Source organism: Oryctolagus cuniculus, chromosome 2 (genome assembly GCF_964237555.1).
Source record: "Oryctolagus cuniculus chromosome 2, mOryCun1.1, whole genome shotgun sequence".
NCBI classification, from domain to species: domain Eukaryota; kingdom Metazoa; phylum Chordata; class Mammalia; order Lagomorpha; family Leporidae; genus Oryctolagus; species Oryctolagus cuniculus.
Window position 1 is genome coordinate 194,445,102 of NC_091433.1, and position 7,308 is coordinate 194,452,409.

The 7,308-nt window shown below is 50.5% G+C and overlaps 1 non-coding gene across 1 annotated transcript; it reads right to left on the reverse strand.

Moving 5' to 3' along the window:
• Positions 1-643: 643 nt before the first annotated feature.
• Positions 644-716, reverse strand: TRNAK-CUU (transfer RNA lysine (anticodon CUU)). Its single transcript has one exon. It is a non-coding gene; the product is annotated as a tRNA-Lys (tRNA).
• Positions 717-7,308: the final 6,592 nt, after the last annotated feature.

A 7,308-nucleotide genomic window follows, 5' to 3' on the forward strand; every position in this document is an offset into this window, starting at 1 on the left:
TACACATAGAATCTAGAACAGTTGAACCCAGAGAAGCAGAGGCCGCGGGCTGAGGTTTGGGAAGCTGTCCATCAGAGGAGTCAAAGGATGTACAGTTCCAGTTAGGAAGAGTTGTGCAGGAGACCCGGTGTACAGTGTGCTGTATACTTGAAAATTGCCAAGAGAATAGTTTTCAACTGTTCCCACCACAAAAAGCAAAAAGTATATGAGGCAATGCATATGCAAATTGACTAGATATTGCCATCCCACAACATGTGCCTATTTCAAATCAACGTGCTGCACTTGATGGATACATACAAGTTTTGCCCATCAAAAATGAATTTTTAGAAGAGAGAGCAGGGGCCAGGCGCTGTGGCGCAGTGCATTAACACCCTGGCCTGAAGCGCCAGCATCCCATGTGGGCACCGGTTTGAGTCCTGGCTGCTCCTCTTCTGGTCCAGCTCTCTGCTATGGCCTGGGATAGCAGTAGAAGATGACCCAAGTGCTTGGGCCCCTGCTCCTACATGGGAGACCCAGAGGAAGCTCCAGGCTCCTGGCTTCAAATTGGCACAGCTCCGGCCGTTGTGGCCATCTGGGGAGTGAACCATTGGATGGAAGGCCTCTCTCTCTCTCTCTCTCTCTCTCTCTCTCTCTGCCTCTCTGGTGCCCAACGTGGGGCACAAACCCACAACCCTGGGATTAAGAGTCCCATGCTCTACCGACTGAGCTAGCCGGGCAGTTTCTCAGGGTAGGATGGCAGGGCAGGTGCATCTGCTAACAAGGCGGATTCTCAGTCTTGTTCAGCTGGTTCTGGTTGGCTGTCAGTTGCAGGTTTGATGTTTCTGGCTGGTACCCAAATGGGCTGTTCCGCATTCTCTGGAAAGACACAAACATATCCTCGACCTTTGGTTAGCAGAGGGTGTGGTCCTTTCCATTCTCCTGTCAAGAGGTCTTTCCACCTAACCATAGGGGCTGAGGTCTGGGATGGGATGGGTCTGCTCGCCTCAAGCCTGCTTTCACCCGACTCCCAGGGTCTGTGCGGTGACTTCACACCTCTTGCCCCCACCATGCTCCTCCCTCAGAAAGGGATCCACTGCAACATTGTTGAGAAATCAACTGCAACATCACTCCTTCTCTTTCTGTGTAACTCTTTCAAGGAAAATAAATACAAAATCTTCATAAAAAAAAAAGAGAGCAGCTTTGATGGGCATGGTTCCTGTTGGTCCCTTCCTCACACCCCCTTGCATGGAAGTTGTGTGTTAATGCTAACTCTGCCATCACCATGAAATACTCTCTGATGACAAATCCACACTTCTGCTAGCACCCTTGATGCTGCCATTTGGGAAGGCAACTTTTTCAAGGACTTTAACAACCAGGCAAAACAAAGCCCAAAATTGTCTCAGGTTGTGTTCCCCCGGAAGCAAACTCAGGGACAAAGAAGTGGCAGCATCTTAAAAGCAAATCCCAGGAAGTATCACAAAAATGTAGGCATGTGAGATAAGAAAGGGGGCCAAGAAAGGGCGTGTTCTAGGGCAGGCTCCCACCAGGACAAAGGCGCTCCCTCCCCCAGGGGCACCCTGAGACAGAAGGGGTCACACCTCAGCTGTATTCTTAGAGGGGTGAGGGATCTGGGGGTCTCTGTCTGTCAACTCCATCAGCATTTGGTTGAGCACTGGTTGAGGGGTCATGGAATAACCTGCACTTGAGCCTTCCTGACTGTGGCTCAGGCAGCCAGAAAAAGCCCTGTACAAAGGGTCCTGGGTGTCCGCAAATGGAAGCTGTGCGGTCAGTGTCAGGGGCATGGGCCACATAGGGAGAGTGGAGAGCACAGCCAGGACGCCTGCAAACCACCCCTCTGTGAGTTGTGGAAAGCTTCTCCCAGAGAAGCGAGAAGACAGAAGCCCCTCATCAAGTTTTAAAAAGAAATCGTGGTCACTTTCAGTAGAAATGAGGTAATAATACAGTTAGACAAAGTTTATTTTGCGATTAAAGTGTCCCATAAATTGCAACATTGCAGCATCCAACTCATCTCCAAGGCCGCTCATAAAACTCACAGGGCAACCTGGTCAGGTGTGTCCCAGTGTGCTCCTGCTGGTTCCTCACTCCCTCATCTTCCACCCTACCCACTCCCTCCCTCCCTCATTTCCTCCCTCCTTTCTTTCTATATGTTTTTTTTTTCTATACGTTTTAATATGATAGCTGATATATGGATGTCAGGGGAAGATGGAGATTTGAGTGTGAGGAATGAGCATAGTACGTCAATCACAGACACGAGACTTTATAAAATTGTCCATTACTGAATTTTTCTGTGACTTTGCTTGATCTTTCCAGTTCATTGAAATATGCCTGGTTGTCAATAATCTGAACTGGTTTGGCCATCTCTTGATCACTGTGGCTGGTATTTGTTAGGTGCATTTTATAGGCCTTGATTTAATGGAAGAATTGATTATTTCAATGAGCTATGAGACAGAGACAGTCATTATTCTCATCTCACAAGTGAGGGACTAACTCGAGATAAGCCAAATACAACCCCTGCACAGAGATCTGAGCTCACCTGGCTCACACCCAGAGTCTGTGCACCCAGCCACTTCACTCCGGTTCTTCTCTGACAGCAATGATTTTATGGCCTTGTGAGCGCCGTTACTGTCATTCACAATGGACACAGAATCTTTGAAAGAAGTAGCATTGGCTTTCCATGCCAAGTGGCTTTGGACTATTCCACCTGCTTTTGATGTGAGCTTTGGAGCACCCTCGTGGACTGAGTTTGAGAAAGCTTCCTCCAGTTGAATGCTGTGTGCAATCATCATGGCTTCATTTCACAGAGTGTCCGCCGTAGGGGTATCCTCAGAGATGATTTTCATTCTACTTTGATGGTCACGTCCAGTCGAGTCTGATATCTGGGTACGTTTCTGAATGGCAGAGAGAAAGGAAGGGTCCGAAAATAATATTCATGCAAATTTAATTTGAGCAGACATACAAATTTAATGGCAAAATAAAGAAAACCCAGGGAATCATCTCACTAGAAAATATGCTAGACATGCCCCCCGCCCCCATTCACTGTTGAATCCACAGTGCTGACAGTGGGGCCTGCCTGCTGCTCATTATGGACTCGAGGAATGTGTTTTATTAAAAGTTTCATTTTAGTTCTGTGTTACATCTACAGGAAAACTGTGAAATCATACAGGGAGTCCCCATATACCATACTCCCGGCTTCCCCTGTTATTAACATCTTACATTTTCATGAGGGCACTTGAAAATGTTTGTGGAAAATGGGATTAAGAGATAAATCTATTTTGGTGCAAAAAAAATGAAATGCGTGCAGAACTGTATGGTGTATTTCTTAAAATTAGTGAATTGCAATGAGCCACTGTTGATACATTATAGTTAACTGAAGTCCATTGGCTTTTAGTTTTTACTTCATTTTTGCCTAGCGTCTTTTCCTGGTTCAGTGTCCTCTATAGAATACCACATGGTATGACTTCAGTATCTCATTAGGCTCCTGGTGGCTGTGCCAATCCCTCAGACGTTCTTGTCTTTGGTGACATGAACACTTGTAGGGAGCATTGGTCAAGCACTTTGCAGGACGTCCCTCAATTGAAATATTTCTGATCAGATGTCTTTGTGATGAGACTGAGATTGTGAGCTCGTGGGAGCAGCAGCCCAGCAGTAAAGCGTCATTTCCATTCCCTCCTCTGACGGGCAGGTGCTGTCACCATGACTGACACTTGATATTACTTGATGTTGGCCTTGACCACCTGGCTGAGGCCACATTTGCCAGGGTCCATGCACCTGGACGTGACTAACTTTTCCCTGCTGTTCCAAACCATCTCCTTTGGGAGGAAGTCCCTCAGTGCCCCACGTCCAAGTAGTGGGAGCTGAGCCCACCACCTGGAGGGCAGAGTGTTCACACAAACTGCTTGGAATTATTCTGCAGGGAACATTTGTCTTTTTCCCATGTATTTACTCGTGCAATTATTTCATTGGTGTTCTTTGGGATTCACGGGTATTTATTAGGCATCCCTGGCTACTTTCTCCATGATCTTGTCCACAGTTTTCTGTCCTCTGCCACCGTGAAGTCTGTCCTGCAGCACCCATGTCCCTGTGACACACCCCATCAGGGGGTGGGTGCTACTCCGCTTCGTTTCACTCTTAGTTTCTGTCACTACAAGTCAGCGCATCTTCTCTTTCTTGCCCTATTCTAGAACTAGATATTTTTCCGTGGAGTCTTTTATTGGGAAATGGGATTAGATGCCGAGATCTGGCCACCAGGTATGTGTGCAGCTAACGGATGCGCTACCCCCAGGCCAGGTTCACTGATAGGGCAACAAAGTGCACACTGGTACTCACCTGCCTCCATTCGTATCATTCCTGTATGATACCGTCTGCGTCTGTAAGCAGTGTTTTGGAATGAAGGTTATCGGAGGGTATTTTTCAAGTTAGTCAACAATGAGGAGAGAAAAGCAGGAGCACGTCTATGTGACGAGGTGGTAAAATCATGAGTTATCTGTGAGCGCTGAGCAAACGCCGGCAAGGCTGGGGGCTGCACACTGCCCGAGGCAGCGAGCTCGCACTCGGCTTTAGAAGTCAGCGGTGTGCTGCAGCGGGGCTCAGACAGACCCGGGCCCTGGAGGGACTCTGCTCCACACCACGGGGGATGCCGCACGTGCGTGCAGATGAGCAGAAGCTACACACTGTTCAGCAACTGCCCAGAGAGCAGGAAATTTCCCAGAGAGAGAGAGGGAGGGATTGCGGGGCAAAGCAGAGGCAAAGCGGAAGGTGCGGGCACTTTGTAGGTGAGTCTGTATAGAGAAGGGGTGCAGAGAAATGCAGCACGCTGCCTCCAAAACAGGGCCAGCCAGGGCTGGACCCGTGCTTGGCCCCTCTCCCTCAAGGGCGAAAGACTCCCCTGGAAACACGCCCAGCCCAGACTGGCCCCGGCCCTGTGTAGGAGACTGCCAGTAGGAAACACAGGTCTATTTATGACCTTTAAAGACGGAGCAATCATTTCCAGCTGGAAGACGCCTAGAAGAGCACTACTACGGTAACCTGTGTGCAGAGAAGAGAGAGGGCTGTGAGGTCAGCTCCCAGGCAGCCCGCGGGCCATCGCGTGTGTCAGGACAACGCCAGCGTGCACACTCCCCGGGGGAGCTGCCAGTCGCAGAGGGCGGAGGAGAGCCAAACAAAAGCAAGAGGAAAGAAAGTGAAAGCGGACACAGTTTAAAAAGGAGCACGTGCCTGTTCCGAAAATAGATAGCTGTGAGAACTTCAGTCTTTGCAGGAAATTCAGGGGAACTCGACCGCTGTTTGAAGAGGTGTCAGCAGCAGTAACGGCAGGTGCTGTTCTCACGACACAGGTGTGTTCATCATAAGCTTCCCAAAAGCAGTCCCAGAGCTGACCACACTCTGCATTTCTCAGCGTGGACACTGAAACCTCCCTGGCAGAACACTTGTTAAAGGCAGCCTCCCAGAGACCTGGCCCCACAGCCCGCTGAACCTGGAGACTACAGGATTGACCACAAGGCAGTAGGGATCCAAGGGGGAAATAAGACAAATGCCTAATTTCTGGTGCAAACAGCGAAACGGTGAGTGGGTGGACACCTCTTCTTGTTCTTCCTCTGCACTACAAAGTCCCCATGAGTTGCAAACGTAAACACCCACTATCCAGGCTGCTCCTCGGATCCCTAAGTGACTGGCAAATTCTTCCATACCTGCCCTCTTCACTGGTATTGTTCTAAATGTGGGATAACACCGAGCCCACATCGAGGCCAAACACACCTGGAGGGAAAGGGAAGTCCTGAAGTTTGTGGCTGTTCTCATCCAGATCCAGCCACCGGCACACGTATTGAGAGTGTGATAGCAGGGGCCTCTCAGCAGATGGCTGCTCACAGCTGAGAGCTGGAACAAAGCCTCTGTCAAAGCTGGTGCCCATTTCACACGGTCTTGCACAGGACGTGTGTCCCATGTGGCCGGAGCCAGCTCCCCTTACAGGGCGGGGGGCGGGGGAGAACACCTGCTGGGCACCAGCTGCACTGCACTGTGTGTTTCACACAGCTGTCTTCCTACCTGGCAAGGTAGATATTGTTGTCTCCATTTCACAGGTAAGGAAGCTGAGACCCAGAGAAGCCTCAAGGGCAGAAGAGAAATTCAATTCCAGAGCAGTGTCACCCTCAAAATTCATGCCTTTTTTAATAAAAAGATTTATTTATTTGAGAGGCAGAATTACCGACAGAGAAGGAGAGGCAGAGAGAGAGGTCTTCCATCCACTGGTTCACTCCCCAAAGAGCTACAACAGCTGGAGCTGGGCCGATCCAAAGTCAGGATCCAGGAGCTTCCTCCAGGTCTCCCACGTGGGTGCGGGGCCCCAAGGACTTGGGCCTCCTCCGCTGCTTTCCTAGGCCATAGCAGGGAGCAGAGGGACAAGAACCAGCGCCCATGCGGGATGCCGGTTGTGCCGGCAGAGATTAACCTCCCACACCATGGCCACCCCCCAAATTCACGCTCTTTGGATGCCACAGTGTCCCCTCCAAGGTGATTTTTTCTTATCTACCATCTTGTGTTTTAATGACATTCTCTTAAGCAAAGGAAGTCCCCGAAGAGAAGGGAGCTTGTGCAGGAAGAAGGGAGCCACTTGCGGCCGGGATGAAGAGACTCGCGACCTGTTCTGTCCTGGGACGGCCCGGACGGCGCTGTGCTTTCATCTCCATTTCCGGTCAGCCAGAGAAGATGGGAGGCATGAGCCTCTGCTCCCACTGTGCACATTCCGGATTTTTCTGAGGAGCCTGCGCACGCGTGGAAGAACGCGCATTAGCTTTGATCCCCACAAAACGGGTCTAACAAACGCTGTGCGATCAGAGGCCAAGAGCAATGGTGCACTTGGTTTCCTACAATCTGTATGATGTCGTCTAATCCCAATACTTGGCAATCCGTGTCTGACTTCAGTCTAAGAAGCAGCATGCTCTATTTTAAAGTCAGGTTCAGCCGGCACCACGGCTCACTAGGCTAATCCTCCGCCTTGCAGCGCCGGCACACCGGGTTCTAGTCCCGGTCGGGGTGCCGGATTCTGTCCCGGTTGCCCCTCTTCCAGGCCAGCTCTCTGCTGTGGCCCGGGAGTGCAGTGGAGGATGGCCCAAGTGCTTGGGCCCTGCACCTCATGGGAGACCAGGAAAAGCACCTGGCTCCTGACATCGGATCAGCGCGGTGCGCCGGCCGCAGCAGCCATTGGAGGGTGAACCAACAGCAAAGGAAGACCTTTCGCTCTGTCTCTCTCTCTCACTGTCCACTCTGCCTGTCAAAAAAAAAAGCCCTGCTCCTTTAAATGTAAGGGCCTGG